The sequence below is a fragment of the Podarcis pityusensis genome (genome assembly GCF_964106645.2).
Source record: "Podarcis pityusensis genome assembly, chromosome: 4".
Lineage (NCBI taxonomy): Eukaryota > Metazoa > Chordata > Lepidosauria > Squamata > Lacertidae > Podarcis > Podarcis pityusensis.
This window is the reverse complement of record NC_138027.1, coordinates 69,577,058-69,596,442: the sequence shown is the minus strand read 5'-3', so window position 1 is coordinate 69,596,442 and position 19,385 is coordinate 69,577,058. Positions and strand designations below refer to the sequence as shown.

The 19,385-nt window shown below is 40.9% G+C and overlaps 2 long non-coding RNA genes across 2 annotated transcripts; one reads left to right on the top strand and one right to left on the bottom strand.

The window, feature by feature from the left end:
• Nucleotides 1–13,378, bottom strand: LOC308476052. The gene is made up of 4 exons (XR_013985657.1): nt 13,271–13,378; nt 11,133–11,239; nt 798–972; nt 1–131 (listed from the first exon to the last, which is right to left on the bottom strand). It is a non-coding gene; the product is annotated as an uncharacterized lncRNA (long non-coding RNA).
• Nucleotides 5,630–13,387, top strand: LOC308476053. Its single transcript, XR_013985658.1, has 3 exons — nt 5,630–5,818; nt 9,248–9,346; nt 13,288–13,387. It is a non-coding gene; the product is annotated as an uncharacterized lncRNA (long non-coding RNA).
• Nucleotides 13,388–19,385: the final 5,998 nt, after the last annotated feature.

Genomic DNA, 19,385 nt, shown 5'->3' with positions numbered 1-19,385 from the left:
AGATAAGTTCTCGGCTCAGAAATTTATGACCAGGGTGTGTGTTTTCCTGTTTCCCGCCTTTGCCAGTTGAAAGTGGAGACACACAGTGACTTACGGGCAGCAGGAGGTGATGATGACCAGAGCCAGAGCCACTGTGGAAGAGAGAGGAGATTTAACAAGGATGGCAACAAATAAGGGACAAAGCCAGCTGGAAACAAGGTATCAACAGCTCCCCAGTAAAGAACTGGTGCCATAAACCTCCAGAACAGGAGTGGCCCTCCAGATGGGTGCTGCAGTTCAACAACATCTGGAGGGCCAAAGATTCCCCACACCTGCTTCCGAGCATCACTGAAGCAAACAGGCTTTGACAGCTAGTGATGCGAAAGCTCCCTTGGCTTAGTTATCATCAGCTTGGTATTTGCAAGCTGCTTTTCAAAGATGTGCTTCCAGCCCTCAGAATCCCTTTCTCTGTAATGTTGGCACATGCAAGTTGATGGTGCCACACATGTGCACAGTATCATGTATTTCTACCACCATCTCCCCTGTGGGAAGGATCCTGAGAGCAGGAAGCAGGTGGAAACACCTCAGAATCTGCTTCAGCTGGACTTTCCTTCCCCACTCCCCTGCTCTTTCACAAAGTCATCTTTCACCAATTGTCTGAAGAGGATTCTGGGAAAGAGATTTGTGAAGGAGAAGACCACTTGCCAGCTTCAGTTGGACTTCCCCCTTCTGGCTTCCAGAAGGCCTTTTATTACTAACTGTCCTGTGGGATGGATCCTGATTACTTGTTATGTATTTACTGACCACCATCAACTGACCTGTGGGAAGGGTTCTGGGCGAGTGAGAAAAGCAGGCAAAGATCAAAGCAGGCTTGATCTAGCTAGGCTGCCCCTCCTTCTGTCCATAGCGCTATCTACCACCAGTTGTCCTGGTTGGTTATTGGTTGGTTGGTTGGTTATTCCATTGATATCCTGCTCTTCCTCCCAAAGGAGCCTATGACAAACAAGCATTTGCAGAGCCCCTCTAGGCAGTTTACAGTCTAAAGCAATGGTGGCCAAACTCGGCCCTCCAGCTGTTTTGGGACTACAATTCCCATCATCCCTGACCACTGGTCCTGTTAGCTAGAGATGATGGGAGTTGTAGTCCCAAAACAGCTAGAGGGCCAAGTTTGGCTGTCACTGGTCTAAAGCATTCCTTAAAAATACTCGTAAAAGCAAACACTAAAAACAAATTAATAGGTTTTTAAAATAAAATAAAAAAGAAATACAATCACCAATTTGAAAATCATTCTACATAGTAAAATAGCATGCTAAAAATTTCTACACTTTAAATCATTAAGATTGCGTGCCTGGTTAGACTTGCCTAAAGCAAAAGTTTTCAGCAAGCACCAACAGTTCATCCGAGGTGCCTGTGTAATACCAATGGGCAGGGAATTCCAGAGGTGCTGCCACAATGAAGTATTGCAAATGCAAACTAAACATGGCACTGATAAAAGTGCCAGTTCCACAGATCAAAGCAGACAAGTGGGCATGGCAATCCTTCAAATTTAAGTTGCTTTTCCCCCCCCAGTTGGTCTACTCAAAGCATGATTACATCTGGATACAACCCTATATTAACCCTATATTAAGATTGTGGGACTAGGTTTTCAACCACACAATATGCTCTTAAAATCAAGGAACTGTTGATTTGAGAATTTTAAATTGTGATAACCTTTATTTGGTGGTACCCCAATATCTCTCCTGCCAACCTAGCAGTTCGAAAGCACGTCAAAGTGCAAGTAGATAAATAGGTCCAGAGGGAAGGTAAACAGCGTTTCCGTGCTCTGGCCACATGACCCGGAAGCTGTACGTAAAGCGAGATGAGCACCGCAACCCCAGAGTCGGTCACGACTGGACCTAACGGTCAGGGGTCCCTTTACCTGTACCCCAATATATTGCGCCTGAGGGGTGCCCCTTGTCCTTCCTAACCTTGTGCCAAGCGCTTTGGGCTATGTAGCTCAAGAAAAAGGACCAGGAGAAAACACCCTGTTTCTGAGCTCAGGCAGAGCCGGCTAGTAAAATTTTAGAGTGTATCTGTTTTCATTCACTCTTCAGCACCTTTGTACCTTCGGGCAAATCCCAGATCCCAGATATATATTTTGAGAAGTGGTCACCACAGTGATGATGGATGCAACACACCCTCTATATATAGTACGACAACAACTGGGTGAGAATTGACACAATTCTTTTACCACACATTGGACGCTATAAACTTTAACTTCAAGCAAATGCAAGCCGTAAAACACTAGTGATGGCTTTACCAGATGGTGCCGGCTGTAAGATTTTAATAGATATCTTTATTCTTTTAGGACATTTTCTTTATACACTTTCTCATAAATCTAAAACAAAAATACCTGCCTAGTGACCAGCAGGTCGTAGATGATCGATGATTTTACTATACCTTAGATGTAATAAACCATACATGGAGATCAGTGATATGTACAGTATTCATTCAAAGGCAGAATAGCAGGATTCTGGGTCTAAACTTTCATAAATTAAGTGAAGTAGAAACTTCTAAGAACATGGGTCAGTAGATTAATGTACTCTGGGTTTGCATAGCATGACTGGGCATGTGTTAACAGTGTGGCCATTACTCTTCTTGAAGGTTGCCAAGTAATACCACAAGGCTCACAATAAAAAGGAAAGCATGTGAGAAAATAAATCTGCTGGGGTTTTATCATTATTTTGGCTAATTATCTGTGTTTTATTAGTAAGGGTTAATGCCATTTTAGAAATCCCAGTTGAGATCTCTCTCTCTCTCCATTGCGAAGTTTATCTCATGCCCTAAACTTGGAAAAGCTTTTCAACATAATCTGACTTTTCTTTATTTATGCACTGGGGGAACTGAAGCCACTAACCTCATTGTCGACATGCTTAGATAAGGCGATTAAATTCTTATATCATGTCTGAAGAAACCAAAAAATGTATAGAATTTACATGCTGAGAGTAATGTGTTATGCCCGAAAGCACAACTGAATGGAATAAAGATGGAATCACTTTTCTAATTAGTTAACAAACAGACATAAGATAGCATCTCTGTTACGGAAAGCATTTTAAATAGATGCTTAAATCCTAAGATTTCTGTGGTGGCACCTCTACTTTGGAATGCCCTCCCCAAAGAGATGTGATTGGCTTCAATATTAATTACAATATTTTCAGAGACCTTCCTATTCACCCCAGCATTTTAGATAACGTTTTAGTCAGGATTGCCTTCTCAGTTCCTCTGAGAACATTTCATGTTTTCACTCTGCTTTTTAATCTTGTGGCTTATTGGTTTATATACTTTATTCTTAAATTGTGTGATTAGTTTTCTTCACAGGGTTGTATCCCATCCTGGAATCTTCTGATGAAGGTTGAGTAAGAAATAAGGAATATATATATATATATATATATATATATATATATATATGAGACAAATAATGGGATACGTAGTAAATTTCTGAAACCATAGCATTCAAAGGTTGGAAAGTTTGATGGCATTGCATAGCCTGTGGTGGCATTTGCAGTGTTGCCATGTAGAATTCTACGCACAACTTTTATAGAGCAGCACATGTTCCACATTCTAAACCGAAAGTGTCAATGGTACGATGTTGACCCAAGCTGTTCTCGTGGTCTGGTTTCTCATGCATCATCTTGTGGTGGAGGCCCATTAACTAGCAGGGAGTCGGAATGCATCTGCGGAACTGCAGAAGCCACCAGTTGTTTATCTATCTAACAGAGAATTCTTTTGACAAGCCCATCACTACTACTGGAAAGGAATGCTATATTTGTTTGGAATGGATATCGAGGTCAGACCTATTGGGAGGGCTTCATTTTCACCCCAGAGAGGGCTTTTGATGTTAGTGATACCCTTCAAACATAGTTGCCCTTGCTATGCAGAGGACAATCTTATTTCCTGAACGTGGTATCTTCACTCACTTGTACTTTTCCTGCAGAAAAAAAGCTTAAGTAATATATCCCCTAGGTGGCTTTTATTAGCATGCAGTTAACCCTGCCATTAAGGATTTGATCCCTTTGTAACCCTCATCTAAAGTGCATGGAATTTACATTTAGGTATGGAAGTTGCTATACAGCTCTCAAACAAATGTGCTGTTGTTTCTCTTTATAGACAGTTATCATGGTAATCAACAAATAGGTATCCGTCCCCCATTTACTCTCATTCCTAGATGCAACAGTGAAGCAATGCATTTGGGACAAAAGTAATACCAATATAATTTAATAATTATACACAGTACAAAAGTCAGAAAGGAAGATCCTCAAAAGACGCTTCGGATGCTTTGTGTTCTGCTCAGAAACCAATCATCCTAAAGCTCCATAGAATCAATGGCAATTTCTTTCACCCAATTTCCTGCATTCCAGATCAATGTGCTTCCCCCTGAAAACAGGAGGATGCAGGAATGAGACAGTCTCTTAGACCAGATGCACATTGTACATTTAAAGCAAATTCCCCACACATTGAAAGCGCATGACTTCCCCCCAAAAGATTCTGTGCATTGTAGGTTCCCCTTACCCAGAACAACACATTCCAATCTGCTTAACATGCTACAGGATGTTCGGGGAGTGCGGATGGGGGGGGTGTTGCATGCTTCGAATGTATGGTGTAGATCTGCCCTTCGACTTTGCTTGGATAGGCATTTCTGAGCCTAGATGAAGGGACAACTTAAACAACATTCAGCACGTGGTTAGAGCTGTTGAGTTTTCGTTTTGCTCATTTTGAGCCATTCAATGAATACAGATGAAGACAGACAAAATAAAGCACTTCACACAACATATAGCTGTGGAATGAGGTTACCAATGACTATCTAACTTGATATTACCAACTGACTGGCACAAGCTCCCAGTGGATGGTATCCAAGTAAGTTTTACTCAGAATAGACCCATAGAAATTGACATTAATAAACATGAATAAGTTAGGTCCACTGAATTAAATGGAACTACTCTGAGTAGAAGTTATAACTAGAGATGCCAGAGATTAAATCTGGATTTTCCTGCATCTATAGCCCATGCTCTTCCATTGAACCACAATCCTCTTTTATGGCTGGGGCCAGTAACCTTTATTTCCCCTTCCAATGATCCTTGAATGTGGCAACTGGGGAAATGGAATTAACAAAAAATGTGGGGAGAATAAGAAATTAATATAGGACTCTGCAACATGGTCCACCAGTCTTTGCAACTCACAGGAAACTTCAGGAGTCAAATATCTGTGGAAAGTGATGGTAGCAAATTTGGAAGTCACTGTCCTAACACATCCTGCTATGATATCTAATCTTTTGACTTTCCTATTTAACTTCCAGCTGGGTGTGTAGACGGTTAAAAATGAAGCGTGCTACTGATGCTTGCCAATATTGTCTTTGGGTCTCATTACAGCACAGCAATGCTCCACATAAAGCCGAACCCTTTTTCTCACTGGCAGCTACTTAACTATAACAAGACTCCATTGTCTGCCCTAGAAACATAAAACAAAAATTAAAAAGAAAGCCACCTGTAATCTGCCGGCACTCAAAGGAAATATAAGCTAAGGTACAGGGGGAGCAGAGATGCAATTCGCCTAACAGTCCAAATCAGAGAGGCATTTCATTTGCATTCCTTTTAAATGGTGGGACTTATATGAATACACCTCAAAGCATTCTGGTGGTCTGAAGAGACCAGGGATTTGCAGACTTTGCATCTGCTTTTGTTAAAAGAAAAAAGAAAAAGGTCTGTTTTGCTGCTATGGTGACAAACATGTCCAGGAAACCCTGAGGACAAACGCCACTACTTTACGTTACTTCAGTTGCAGAGTGACAAGTGTCAAGGAGAAGGTAAAATGATTAAGTCTCCACTTTTTTATTTTGTGAACTGCTTTCTGCTTTGGGAAAATATCAAATTGCAACAATCTGGTGAGGGAAAATATTAGAGGGGGAATAGCGACTTGCTTCTTGGGTTTATTTTTCTGTTAATCTAAGAATGTGTTCATTTCACTGGGTGGAATAGGAGAACATAACTACTTGCCAACGTCATTGTATATTTAGATTTAAAAAAGCAAATCAGATGGAAGTCATTAATATAATTTAGAAACAATAGCGATAGGTGTTTCATTTCTAGATTAACAGGGATGGGTAGCAGTTTTCATGTCCAATATTATCTTGGCAGCTGGAGACAAAATTAAAGTGAGTACCAAGGACTATTAGGGAACTTTTTTTGAAAAAGAAGACGTGGGTATGTACTTTTGTTTTCAAATACTGGCATTTGCATTTAAGTTTAATTTCATGCTTTTCTTTGGCTCTCACTTCTTTCACATCTGTTCACAATACACAAACACAATGTACTGTTCTGGAACCATTTTAAGTTCTGGTAAGCTAAAATACATTGTTTTTTGCTGTCCATCTTTAAATTCCTTGGAATCAATGTTTTAAAATAATGCATCGTCATGGACTGGTTGGACGCAGGGGAATGGTGGGAGGAACCAGCTGGGGAACCCCCAAGCAGTGGCGTAGCTAGCCGCTCGGGTTTTGGGTGAGGCCCACGCGTCCTGCAGCCATGGGCAGGGCAAGCTGTCCATGGGAGCAGGGGGCCCTGTATGGAGACTCTCCACCACCTCCCCCTCAACTGTAGGGTGGCTGAGGGAGAGGCGGAGGGCAGATGTAAGTCCCACGCTGCCATTTCAGGCAGCGCGGAACCTGCAGGCGCCCAAGCCACCACGTCACTCCCAGGAGAGACACATGGCTCAGGCACACTGCAGGCCCTGCGGTGTGGCGCCCAGTGCCAGCCATGTTTTGTTACGTTTGTTGACTGAACTAAAAAGTTTCATGAGCCCATTTTTAAATTTTAAAAAAACCAAAACTCATTTTTTGGTCATTTTGTCATTCCCTTCAGTGATGACACCGAGGTCAGACCGCACCCCTCGCACCCCCCTTCCTCTGCTACTGCTCCCAAGGGAAGAAAATTCAAAGCCCGGGGAGTGATGGAGGGCAAACTTGTCACCTATATAGAGTATAACTGTATGCAGGAGTGCAGCTTGTGACTGGCACTCTGTCCTAGAGACACTTTATGCTAGTTAGAAATGAGGGGAGAGGAATCAGTGGGTGAAGGGCAGCTGGCAGGAAGTAGCTGCACCACAACCTGGCTTCCCATAAACTACATCACTTTGAGAGGAGGAAGGTGGTGAGGAGTTTGGTGCAATGCAGGTGCAGTGTTGGGAGCCCCTGATTGGCTCCGCTGTTGTGCCAAACTCACTACTGCCTCTTCCCCCCTGGGGAAGCACATTGATGCCGATAACAGGAGACCAGGTGTTCAGCAGCGTCCCTGCCCACCAACTGCTCCTCAAGTGGGTAGGAACCAAGCCAAAGTAGCCATGCTTAAGTCCCATTCTGATTAATGGGAGCTCAGCGAGTAATGACTAACTTTTCACATTGATTTCAATAAGGCCTACGTGTGGCTTACTTGGTCCAGATCCAGTCCAAGAGAAATGAATCTGTCGACCATCTGCCTATTTTATTCCGCAAATGATCAGATGTGTGATTTGGTTAAAAATGGGGTACTCACATTAGCTATTTTCTTTGGCCACATATACTTGAAATCCAGTCTAGAAAATGAAGACCATAATCTAGCTAACTTAAGTTCTTTTCCATTGTGGGAGACATTTAAGCATGTGTTTCAACTCTCTCGCTAAACTCAATGAGAGTTAAAATATTGGCTGGACTATGCCCAATATATGCTTGTCCATGGATAGTTTAGCATAGCTATTTCTGTTTCCATTGAACCATCACATGTCAGCTTTGTCTGCAATTGAGAATTTCTAAATCATTTTTTTTTAAAAAAATACTTTGTTGTTGTTTCTATAAACCTCAAAACACATTGTTTGGTTTCAGTTTCAGTTACTGGCAAATGCTTAAGAGTGGTTTGAATTCAGTCTGATCAAATTTCTGGTACTCATTGCTTGCATGAGTGTTTTCAAAATTACTGATGGAATTGTTGGTATTGATTGCCCATTGAACAATAGCGTGTGTGTGTGTGTGTGTGTGTGTGTGTGTTCATGTTCCGCTTTTATCCAGTTAGAGCACATATTCTTCACATGTTCTGAAAACACAATGGATTTGTGCATGTGATAAAAATAATTGTTCTGTCATTCTCTATGAACCATTTGTACAATACTTAAATCATTTCCAAAGACTGTTGCTCTTTGAAAAAGCAACAGCCTTTGGAAATAATTTACAGTGCATGTGAATCAGATCAAAATGTACCACACTCTTTCAGTTTGATGCTGCAAATTTAAGCAAATAAGGAATGTGATTTGGTAAAATATATTTTTTGTTAACTGATACAGATTTTGTGATATTAAGGAGTTAATGTTCATAAATATTAATAAAACTATATCGGTTCTCATGGCACAAGATTAGACCATAATGTTCTCTCAGATCAGCTGATTATATAAATAAAGCACTCGCTCTTTCTGGTGTCTTCTTTTGTTTCATGCGTTGTCATTCTTAATTTTTTATTATGGCTGTTGGAAGACAAGTTTTTTGATAAAGGGAGGGGGATGATGGGAGCTCAAAAAATAGAGTTTGTAATCTGGCTACAGGGTAAGTGAATGACTGGCAGGGAGGCATTTGGAGTGGGTCAGATCCTTTCAAAATTTCATGGCGGATGGAAACCCATTCATTTCTGAAGAATTGTCTAGAAAAGTTTGGAAAGAACAAAGCCATGCCAAATTGAGATTGGGAGAAATCTCTCATCACCATTCACAACATGAAATTGAAAGATGGCCCATTCTCATCTTATCACATTCCTCAACAGTTAGTCCTCACAGAAGCCAAGTATTATTCAGTTCTTTTCCTGCCCCATCTATATTTAGTTTCAATTTCCAGAAAATACCAGTGCAGTTAAGAGAATGAGCAAGATGCTTGAAGTCCCCTCTTCAAATCACAACATAGCCACAAAATCACTGGGTGGCCTTAGATAAATTTCTGCTCCTCATATATGGATAATATTGGCCTATCACAAAAGATTGTTGTGAAAATTACTGAGATACTTACATGGAACATTCTGAGTACGTATGAAAAAGGCACTAAGTGTATTATTGTTGACCTCGCAAATTGAAATATCTACTATATTCAGAACACATACAAAGAGAAATAACAACCAAGCACATTTCTTGGTGAAGCACATTTCTGGGCTGGGGGGTCCTATACAGTGAGAAGAATAACAATTTAGCTAAGTAAACTGGAATTGTTTTTAAATATTATTGACAGACTGATAAAGCCAGCAGGCATGGAACTTGGTCGAAAGAACAATAAAATCCCTTGCTTCCCAATTGTTTTTCCTTGCTCTACAAGGTCCAGAGCCAACAGGTTGGTATGTTCATAAGGATTCAATCTAGTTCTGAGCACAGTGGGGAGTTTACTTGATGGCTCTTTGAACTGAGATTAATAGCTTAGCTAACCCTTTTTGATCCTGCCATTTTGAAATGCTTTTAGGAATAGCCGATTGAACCCTTTTCCCCACATAGGCCTCACTTACCTTTTACTTCATCATGGCTTTCACTTGTTTCATTTTTATGATTAAAAAAGCATGGCTCTAGCAAGGTTTGGAAATGACAGCATATGATTTCTGTCTTCTGTTTGTGCCATACTGCCGCCTTAAATACTTTAGTGGTCAATCATGTGCAAAGTTGTTATTTCTAAACCATAACACCATGAATCCCCCTCTAAACAGAAATGGCCAGACCAGAGGTCACCCTTGAGCAGTTTGATTTGGCTCCCTTAATGTTTTGAAACAAGCATGGAAACTAATAAAAAGTTTTCTCAATATACTGGTGTTCATGGCTTTCAGCCACAGACTGAGACTAGGAGCTGATGGTGCTGTTACTGTATCCTGATTTTAAAAATGCACATGGAAAGCACCAAATATACAAAAGATATTAATGACAGAGGACTCAAACAAGAATACTTCATAGGGAAATTGCATTGCTGACCCATCTGTTTCCATTGATCAGCCTCAGATCTATCATTCTGAAATTATGAAGACCAGCATGAATGAGAACAACGAGGAATGGTGGTAAAATAATTCTACATTTGATCTTAGCTGTAAAGCTGTGAAGGAATTAATGACATCAGGTAAGGACAGAGCTGAGCAATAGCCTCCCAGCAGCAGTGTTGCTGCCACTCACCAGGAGAAGGAGAAGTGGTTAGGTCAGGGCTGTACAGGTCCATCGATAGGAGGACCAGATTGGCTCTGCTGATGTGCTTGTTCATCCTGAACTCACTGCAGTAGAGAAGAATGGTTCACTCTGACTCCAAGAATGAATCATTTGACATTAAAGTCCATTGAAAACTGAAATTGACTTCAAAGGGCATATAGTCAAACTGGTGTCCCTTATAAGGAACAAGCTCCTGGCAAAGTTTCTGAGCATTCTTCATCAATAAAAAAATCATAAAATGAGAGGGAGATGGTAGGAGAGAGATCAACCTAAAAGTGGGATAAGATAGCTATTGAAGTTTCAGATTTCTCTCGCACCAAATATCTGCATTTTCCCATCTACTCTTTTGAAAACACTGCATAGCATGGGCATACATGATCTGATCTGTAGGTGAATCTGAAGCACTTCTCTTTCCAGCCAGATAATGGGATGTTGATTCTTAAAATGCCTTTCAGATCTCTGTTTCTTCAGGGTTTCCATATTTGCTTAGAGAGTTATCTTGCAATAAAAGCCAGGGGGGGAAGCTTCAATTATGTGTACTTACAATCAGGTTTGGGAAGAGTTAAAAGCCTCTTCTCAGATAATGAGATGATGGTCATTGTTGATTTAAAACACTCTTAGCAGGTGTGCAGAAGACTTTAGAGTTTTGATGTTTGAAAAGGCTTTTCAAAATGAAGGTGATGATCAACTAGGCATGAATTGGTATCTGCTGTTTTTCATTAACCTTTTTGCCAAGGTCAAGAATTCACACAGACTTGAACAATTATTTACAATTTTGATAAAACTCAATCCATTCAGAAAGTGGTGCCTGCACTCTAATTTCCATCCCTTAACAGTACCAGCAGGTTGCCAAATCTGGTTAGGAATGTACTACTATAATCTCTCTCGATTCCTGATTGACTTAGATCATTCATGTAAGTAATGAAGAAGAAAAATACCTTCACTCTAAGTTGACTTTGCTTGCCCTCAATGACAAAGCTGACTGGCTTGTAGCACCATGGCGTCACCATTTTCACCGCATAGTCTCTGATCAGCTGTGACCACTCTGTGAGTAATGGAGGTAGGAGAAAGAAGAAAGAAGTCCTAACCAATAGTATTGTTGTTGTGTTAAAATTTGTATACTGTACTGCCCTTCATCTGAAGATCCCAGAGCATTTAACAGCAGAAAAAGTACAGAAGTGGCAAACATAAACAAGAGCTAGAATGAACCATGGCACTCAATGAGATTGCAAAACATGAAAATATTTGGTGTAGCCTGTTATCGCAACAATGTAATGTACCAAACTTTCTCATAAACAGGAATTAATATATGCTTTCCCATAGACGCTGGCTATGAATTTAAAGAGGATCATACACTAAACATTCCACACTCCTAACTAGGTAATTTGCTTTGTTAGGAAGAGCCACAATCACCAAACCAGCAACTCAATTCATAAACTTTATTTGATGATTTGAAATGAGGGAATTGATAAAGGTAGTAGCAAGTGGTGGAGCAGAAACAACAACCCAGGGATGATACATGAACTTGGAAATCACAGCATAAGACAAAGACAGAGACTGTCAAATAGTGTCTTTAGCTGCTATTATTCACATGTTTCCAGATATAGGTAAAGGTAAAGGTACCCCTGCCTGTACGGGCCAGTCATGTCCGACTCTAGGGTTGCGTGCTCATCTCACTCTAGAGGCCGTGAGCCGGCGCCGTCCGAAGACACTTCCGGGTCATGTGGCCAGCGTGACGAAGCTGCAGCTGGCGAGCCAGCACCAGCGCAACACATGGAAACGCCGTTTACCTTCCCACCTAAGCAGTACAATTTATCTACTTTGCACTTAAGAGTGCTTTCGAACTGCTAGGTGGGCAGGAGCTGGAACCGAACGATGGGAGCTCACCCCGCCGCGGGGATTCGAACCGCTGACTATACGATCGGCAAGTCCTAGGCACTGAGGTTTTACCCACAGCGCCACCCACGTCCCTTTGCTGGCATGCTAATCTGAAGCTGTTTCCAGATATATCACACTTCAATACAGCAGTGATAGAGGAAGCAGGGGCGGTTGCAAAAATTGTGTAGATGACTGCTCTGCCGTCTTTCCTTTCCCTCTTCCAAGAACAGGAACATTGTATGTTACATGATCTAGCTGGCCAAAACCAGGAGGAAGCCCTTCAGAAAACAGCCATCAAGAGGGAGGAGAGGGAATTTAGAGGTTAAGAGGTGGTTGGAGTGGAGAGCCTTCTGGCAACAGGCTCTAGACTGTGGGTTGACTATAGTGCTCAGCTTCAGATTAGCATGCCAGCAAATCTAGCTGTCCAGCAATGCTTAGCAATAAATAGATACCTCTACCTTGGTTGTTGTCTTTTTACATGATCAGACCCTATCTGTCCTTTCTGTTGCTCAGTGTAGATAGCATCCTTCAAACTGGTGTTGCTCACTATAAAAATATGCACTCAGGATACTTGATAGTAGATTAAAAGCAAATGAAATTAAAACTATAAAAACCCCCATCTCCGATATCTTTGAATCTTAATACACTCCCTGCGTTACATCCCCTCCGCAAATATTTCTATACAAGACACATTTTTCATCATGAGTAAGTGCTTTCAGATTTGTTGCTAATTTTTATATTTCTCTATCCCCCCAAGTGCAACATGATCCACATCACATAGCACCGAAGCCCCTGATGCTAAGGCAAACCTCAGCTTAGGCGAGGAGTTGGGGTCCAAAAATGCAAAACTAAAAAAAAAAAGAGTAATGTTTAAAGGAGACAGCCAGACACATGCGGTGAGCAATGCAATTAAAGTGGAAAGAAACTCTGTGCACCATCACAGAATAATTGCTCAAGGGGTTTTGTGCTTGCCTCACCCTTTCCCAGATGCAGATGCATTACCATAATACAACTTTTTAAAAAAATAGTTTGCGGGCACATGAATAGCAGCAATAACATGATCAACACATCCTAAGAAGGGATTGGGTGGGGAAGGAGAAAAAACCAGGAAAGAATTGTCGCAGCTAAGTACCAAAGAAAACAAGGGCTGAGATACATTTCACTGAAATTTGGGGATCCATCTATCAAAGCAACTCACCCTGTTTTCTTTTTCAGGAATGTCATGCGACTGTAGAGGCACTCGGTTCACATAAGGTTCAGTGACTGAGAAACTGGTCCAGGATCAGCACAACACAGAAGCATCTAGACGAACCAGTGTGATGATTTACAAATTCAGTACATCGCAGTTGTGATCTGGACAAACGGTGAAGCATTTGTCTGGTTAAAGCATTCCAAAAGCTACCAAAAAAGCCAATTGCTATCAGGTTTAACACATCAAAAAGAGTTACATGAATTGGTTAGGTTTCCTGTGGATGGTTTCATTAGCCAGCAGCCTCCCTTTCCATACTTATTCTTTTTTATATAGATTTTTGCATTCATGTTGGTTTTGTGACACTATTACAGCACAACTATGGATGCAAGGTTCAAGCATATTCCCATCAATGAAAAATCCTTCCCCAATCCCAAATATCCCTTCATGAAGAAAAAAGAAAAAGAGGGAGTTTCCAAATGACCTGTTTATTGAACATTAATCCTAATTTGTTTTGGGAGATGCAAGACTACATGGGCCATTTGATAAGCATTCATTATAAATTGTTTGCAAGGATGTTCAGTAACCCTGCATCAGAACAGGCTTTTCAGTGATTTTCCCCACCACCTATAGCAAAAATCTGATCTCATGAGAAAGCGAGTTAGGACAACCTGAATTTGCAGGAATGTGATTTAATTCTGCCCCCAAATAGCAACAGTTTGGAGGTGCCCATAGACAAGAAAATAAAATAGAGAAAACTAGATAGCATAATGGCAGGGGAGATGTCTTACCTTTCAGGTGTGCTGCACAGTGGATGAGGGAAGGAGAGGATGAAAGGACACAAAGGAAGCAGATGGGGGAGAAGACCTAACTGCCTTTTATGGAAGACTTAGAGGGTTTGGCACAAAGTTTGTGATGTAGGATGGCAATCCTAGCTGATAGCATGGTGGAGGAAATACATGTAACATGAGAAACTGGATAAAATAAATTCTGGAAAATATCTAATAAGTTTCTTTAAAAACCTCGGTTGCCAAAAATCCATTTAGGACATCTCATTGACCCATTTACAACATTAAGTCCCTGTCCAGGAGCAGCCCAGCAACAGCAAGGAAGCTTTGAAGTCCAACAAGGATGTGAGGAACCCATATCTTAATTCTTTCCCACAAAAAAATTAATGATTTATAAACTGGAAGTGGCAGTGGAAATGGAGTAGTGGGAAGTGGAATGACAATCTGCAGACAAACAGGGGAAAGTACCTTGATTCAGACAATTGGTCTGTGTACCCCAATATTAGCAACAATAACTGGTGGCAGCAGCTTTCCAGGATTTCCCAGACCTACAAGGAGATGCCAGGAACTAAAAAAGGACCTTTTTGCATGTAACACATGTGGTATACCGCTGAGCTATGTTCCCTCCACAGACCCACCCTCTGTTGCAGTTGTTCATATGGAGACAGGGGAATGCTGTCCAGATTGTGAACTGGCAACCCTTAAAGGTTAGGGGAAAGCGCCATCTTGGTGTATGGCCCTGGCAACAGCATCAACTGCTTTACAGACTCCCCAATCCATCCCTTGACTGGAGGATAAGTCTTTATTCTTTGGACCCCATTGGAGCTCAGTGGATATGCGCCACACTACTGTACTTTTGTCTGTTATTGATTTCTCCCCCATCTCCATTAACAATGGAGGCCAGGCGTGCCAACTTGAATAAAATATTGTGAGGTCTCACCCCACATAATCGATCACATGACGCAGTGCGCACACACCATTTGAATGGGAATGCCCATCAACTTTGTGGGGGCTTGACCTCCTCAAATATTTCATTGTGGGGGCTGAAGCCCCCACAGCCCCTAAGTTGGCTCTTATGATGGAGGCAGAACCACAGGAGACATTAGCAGATCCAGTACTAGCATCTGTTTCTGAAGTTTTAAACAATTATCTCCAACAACCAGCAGAAATATTAGGCACTGTGTTGTATGAAGTGGGTTTGGAATGTGTTCAACCCACCAGATTGGTTTGGAAATAATGCAACCATTCAGTTTGAAACTGATTAACTTAAATCTCATTTTAAATCCATACTCTCTCCCCCCCCTCCCCAAGTTGGAAACACTTGAGTCAAAAGCACCTGGGGGAAACTCTGATACTTCAGAAGGATCGTTGGATCCAATCTGTTGTTGCTCATTCCTGTATGTAGCATTCATTCACCTGGCATGATCAAATTCCAAATAGCCTTGGAAATGAAAAGGAAAACAAAGTGAAACTTGTTTCTGTTGACCTTAGGAGATTTTGATAGATACTGATGGTGTTTTCCTCAAAGGCCCATAATGTAATACTAAAAACCAATATACATCAAGTTAAGTACTGCAGCTGTAAAGATCTTTCATGGAATAATCCTGTTGAACTCAGTGACATGGCTCAGAAGTAAGTTTATTTTGTGGCTCTGTAGCCTCTGCTTCTTGGGCTACTTGAGCCCAGACTGAACCCAGGTACCCATTTCATAAAGAGCTTTTAATAAAGAAGAAAGTTGCCCTAAACATATTAAGTGTGCTTTACTCACATTGCCGAGCTACAACATCTGGGCTGCATCACCCACATCTGTGATGCAGTAACTTCCGGACAGGCTAGGAGCTCCATCATCTGTTTCTTTAAAGCAGGGGAAGGAAATCCTCAGTTTGTAAACAGACTTTCCCCCAAATAGCTGAAGGTCCTCCAAGCTGGAATTAGACAAATCAAATAGCTGATTACTTATCTATTATCAGTGTTAGGGGATGGGGAACCTGAGAGCCTCCAGATGTTGTGGGACTACAACATCTCCCTGTCATCCCTGACCATTTGCCATACTGGTTAGGGGTCATGGGAACTGGAATCCAACAACATCTGGAGGGCTACAAGTTTCTCTTCCCCGGTTCAAGGCATACAGATATCCTAGAGGTTACGTAATAGGCTAGTGTTGGATGGTTCATACACATACTAGAAAAGGGCCTCCCTGCCATATACATGGCAGGAAAGTGTGGACATTTGCAGGCACCCATCACATTTGTAATGTAGCATGTGATGCAGTTCATTCTTCATATATGCATGATCCTTGCTTGTAAATATTTGCATTCACCACCATGACAAACGGAGGGGTTATTCTGATAAGTGTGAGCTGGTCTGATATTACTACCATTGTTGCTGTTATTTGTCAGGTGCTTAATAGTACAGTGGGCTGTACAATGACTAAAATGGAGCAATTCCCTTCTGGAGCAGGTATCCAAATTAGTCTACGAAACCATATTTTCTTCCTAACAGCTCAGAATCAGTCATTAATTACAGGTCTCCAAAAACAGTTTTAAAGTTTAATATCTTTTTTTATGGGCTTCTTGAGCCTGCTGAGATAAAATAATACACACTTATATCGATGTAGAGTCAAATGCATCTGGTGAGTTGATTATTTTTTTTTAATGGCATATACTTTAAATTCAAAGAATTCCATTTCTATGCAGTCAGAATTACAGTTCATAGTCTATTTTATATGTGGATAATGTCTCCTCATTAATTTTTCGAACTAAATATGACCTGAGAATCATTTTAAATTATTTGATTCATGGGCCTCTTTATGAAATAAGATTTTTTAAAATTATTATTAAGACTGAACCTGTATTTTTTGAGTGCAAGTTTCAAAACGTACTCATGAAAAAATGATTTGATATAATTAGTATTAATTCCGAACTGTTACATGCATTAGTATTAGTCTCAACAGATTTGTTCAGTAGAAAAACACTAAATTAATCCAGAAACATACCGAACTGGGGCTGTAATAGAAAATAAGAAAGCTTCCTTAAGATTCCGATCACTGTCACTCAATAATTGTGAGCTAGCATGTAGTGGTTCATGCATCCAGACATTCCATATATATCATACTGAGAAAATACATAATAATGCAATGAAGAAAAAATATGGGGCTCTGCAGTACAATAGCATCTATTAAGCATATTCATAAGATGGCATTTAGCTCTAGGACACAAACAAAGGTTATAATGCTTACATAAGACCACACAAGCACATCCTACCTCTGGTTTACCAATGTCAGGAAAACCACAACACACACAGTAGGGATCCATACGTTTTAGGGATATACTCCAAATTACAAAGAAAATCAGAGTGATTTGGGTAGGTTCTTATGTTTCCAAGTTGGGTGGTACCATGAACGAAGTGGATCAAGGTACTTCAGGGACTCCCTGAGCTTCTTTGGCCTTAGCTGTCCAAAACATACACAGCCATTTCACCCAGCCAATCCAAGAAATGAGACCAAGTAGAATAGAGAAGCAAACAAAGTTTAAGATGGGAGGGAGGAGAGGGGGGATTTTTCATTTTGATGGACAGGTCTAGCTTTGTATCACACTGAATTATTTCCCTATGGCACTCCAATAGAGTGATTTGAATAAAGGATTTTAAACTGTCCGCTCACCCTCACGTAAAGCAATTCCTGTCAGGGACCGTGCTGAGGAGGGCTGCACTTAAGAGGAATGGTGGGAGCCTCCCTCTCCTCCTGATCAGGATCCTGAATCTTCCCAGGAGCAGGAGGACAGTATAGATTTGGAACAGTGGTTTGCAGAGGGACATAGTTCAGAAGGCAGAAGCTGGGAAATACTGGACAGGGGACAGCTAGGAGAAGATGCACTAGGAGAGAGAGGGTTAACAGATTCAATGTCTTTGGAAAGCATCCATCTGCTCAGCCCAAGGTCAAGAAGAACCGATAAGTTGACAGCACAGTGGTTATGAGATCAGGTTACAAGATGCGGTAGTGACATGGGTGACTAGGGAGGAAGTGAGTGGAACACTTAATTGGGAGCACCGCCATTCCTAGGAAGGAATTCTTTGTTCTCTTGCTGTGATCATGAAAGTGCCTGGTAAGAAGACTCCTTTTCCTTTGTTCTGCTTAACTATTGCCAAAGGGGGGAGAAAGCCGATTCCCTGAAGCCTGGCAATTCCTTCCCTTGTGCAAGTCACTGGAGTGATCTTCATTGTATTCCAAAAATTTGTGAAAGGCATAAGCCACCTGCACCAATGACCCTTGGAGTAACAGGGCCCTTTCTGAGAGGATGGCATTTTTTCCCAATCTCAGTCTTTCCTGGAGATCCACGGTCTTTTGTCCACCAGACTCTTCTCCCATGCAAGTCAACAGAGTTCTCTCTCTTTCACAGAGACAAGAGATGGTATCCCCTCCCAATATCAATAGAGAGCAGAATCCATCAACGGCCCTCAGGACGACAGAGTTATTTATTAGTGGTGACATTTCACCCACCCCATTTTTTCTGGGGATCCATGCCCGTTTTTCTACATCCTGCCCCTAGGTTTCCTATAGTAGCTACCCCAAAACTGTCCATTTTGAAATTTGGCATGCTTCTTTCTTTTTTTCTTTTTTTAATGATATTTATTAAGCATTTTAAAGTTACCAAAAAAACAAAGAAACAAAGAAGAAGAAAAACAAAGGAAAAGCAAACAGCAGTCAAACCATACAAATCAATAAAAATAAAAAATAAAACACATCAAAATCCAAAAAACAAAAGTAAACCACAAACAATTAAAAACAGATCCAATATTCCCAAATCCTTAACTGTCATTGCCTTATTTCATTGACCTCCTTAAACCTCCCTTTTTCGTATTCCAGTTATTAATTATAACAGCAAATCCTTCCCATTTTTCATAATATTCTGTCATTAAATTACCTTAATCTATTTTAACCTTATCTTACTTTAAAAGACCCTAAAACTTAAAACTTAAATCTTATTTATACCAATTTCTCATAACCATAACATATTCTTGCATAGTTCTTTTTAACATTTCTGCTAAAGCCAAATAGTTTCGTTCCAACATTTTTCTAATACTCATTAATTTTACAAAACAATCCTAAATAGATTTTTTTAAAAAAACTTTCTTCCAATCTTCCTCCAACGTCTCTTCCTCCTGGTCCCGGGTTTTGTCACTCCTTTCTGTCTCATCCATTTAGTTCATTAACCTGGTAATCTTATGTCCGAGGCCCTTAAGTCTCTTCCATGTCCCTTCCGCAAATCTTCTTCATATTTATACCTGTACTTTACTTTGTCTCCTGGTCCTTTCACTCATGGAGACTCCAACTTGAC